The sequence below is a fragment of the Clupea harengus genome, chromosome 3 (genome assembly GCF_900700415.2).
Source record: "Clupea harengus chromosome 3, Ch_v2.0.2, whole genome shotgun sequence".
NCBI classification, from domain to species: Eukaryota; Metazoa; Chordata; class Actinopteri; order Clupeiformes; family Clupeidae; genus Clupea; species Clupea harengus.
The window spans coordinates 29,505,536-29,507,982 of NC_045154.1; positions in this window are offsets into that span (position 1 = coordinate 29,505,536).

Genomic DNA, 2,447 nt, shown 5'->3' on the forward strand with positions numbered 1-2,447 from the left:
GGCGGGATGGAGAGATTGTTGAATGAAAATTTACGGCGCTCAATACCCGCTGTGTTCACTCTCCAAAATAGATCACGGAGGATCACATCAGGAACACTTTGGAGTAGAAAAGGACTTTTCAGGCCAAAGACAGGCGCAGTGTTTAAGTCCGCTCACTCCCCAAACGTGTAAGATCGTTCCATGTGACTGGGAAGAGTTTTTACAAAGTATAAACAATCTGAAAAATCACTCTGCCCGTTGTTAAATCCTTGTAAGACTCTGATGCAGAGCCAGGCAAGAATTGGTAATCCAAACATCTGACAGATAGTGGAATTTCACGACAGACAACATTTGTTTACAACACAATTACAAACTATGAGCAACTGAAGAAAACCTCTAATATCAATACACTTGCATCGACAACAAATTACACAATATTGTCTCTTCAGCTGAGATACAGTGTAGTGTAGTTTCTTTTTTTTCCTGTAGTGTACTGATTGTCAATGGCTGGTAATGTACTGACAATGGATGTTTTGTAGATGACTGTATAATTTATGTGTGACTGTGTGTGTGTCGGGGGGAGGGGACTGGAGGACAACAGAGCACAATCTCCCACAGCGCAGCCCGAAGCTCAGTATGAATTTGGGTTTCGTGTGATGGGTGCTAACCTTGCACAACTACTTAGAAAGATAGATAGATAGATAGATAGATAGATAGATAGATAGATAGATAGATAGTTTTGATCTCCAAAGGGAAACTGCTTGTGCACCTACACACAAGAAAACACTGACACTGAGTTAGGTAAACATTTATTTAACACATTTGTATATATATCTACTATGCTACTAGAAAAAAAAAATAGAATAAAAAATGAATGACATAGCTCAATAGCTGTGCAAATCAAATGTATAATGTGCATCGTAGACTGCCACTCAGAGGGTAAGCCTCCTCAGCCTTCCTTTGGGCTTCTGAAGGCCTGAAGAGTGCGTGTGTGTGTGAGAGAGAGGGAGGGAGGGAAAATTCCAGCCGCTAAACAACTCGAGGCCTTAATATCATTCCCCTGACTGCATAATCAACTCGGCCCCTAATCGCTTCCAGCACTGATATGGCACACTCCGACTTCCATCTGCGGGGGAGGCGCAACCCAGTAACCCCAGTCTGAGGCACGATCTCAGGAGAGCAAGACAGCTGAGGTCCAACAGGCAGTTTCATAGCTCGCATGAACAGTCCCAGGTGTAGCAGCACAAGTGGCCAGGAGGTGTAGCTGGCTGAGTGGCCAAAGAGGAAGCCATGGTTAACTTAACAAGAAAGAAAAGTGAGGGGCCATCTGCGAACATAAACGAAATCTTCTCAGTCCCCCCTGACATTTAGATCCAACGAACGAACTGCGACTGTTCCAGGCATGGTGACATTTCTGCAAGGACGATAAAGTAAGCGTGCCTGTAAATGCAGCAGTTGATTGCCCCGAAAACATCTCGCAAGCGCCTCTTAAAAAGAAAAGGAGTGTTTCAGAAGGCTATTGATTTTTCTCAGGATCACTGGCAGTTGACAACAGGCTAATCCATGCAAGACAGCGGTGCATCTGTCGCACCCTCTGTAATTTACAAGGCAGCGAAACATCAAAAGGCAACAAGAGGGAAAAAAAAAAAAAAACGCAGGGAGCCGAGGAGAAACCAAGAGCGTGTGCTCTCCTCTCCACGTCCATCCACATCACAGCATTAATGAGCAATTCAGCTCCATTTAAGGTCTGTTTGTGGCTCTTTGTGGCTCGACGCTGTGTGTCAAGATGGTCGGCTGTAATAGGTAAAATCCATGACAGCCCCGCGCCGGGGAACATAACGCAGCCAATCCGTCCAGCGGCAAAATTACTGACAAGACAAATGGGACTGAGCAACCTGGTGTAATCACACACAAAGGAATAATGCTCTCCTCACACAGAGAGACAGGGAACTTAAGCCTATGATTCAATTTAATCACAAGACAACTGAGCTGTGAACAAGGGCCTTACTGTGTGTGTGTGTGTGTGTGTGTGTGTGTGTGCTGGGGAAATAAAAAAAAACACTAAGTTGGAAGGAGATGTCATACGTGCTTGGGCATCTCAGCGGTTCTAAGTGTTCAGTTATGTGTGTGTGTGTGTGTGTGTGTGTGTGTATCTCAGTGTGTGTGTGTCTGTGTGTGTGCGCGCATGGTGATAATTCTTGTCGACGCGACTCAACACATCTCCACGTGGGTCCCTCTCCGCAGAGCCCACGCAGACACGCAGAAGGCAGCCAAGAGCCAGGAGCCTGCGGTCGCACTGCTCTGTGCCGCGGCCATGGCAATATGGCTCGAGGTTGATGGTGGAGTGGGGCTGCTTCTAGCGGGGGGCCCCAGTGGCAGATGGGAGAGGGAGATTAGTCACGCAACAATATACTGTGGCTACACTTACACCGCTCCTCAGCCCTCCAGGAAGGGGACGGCATTCCAAA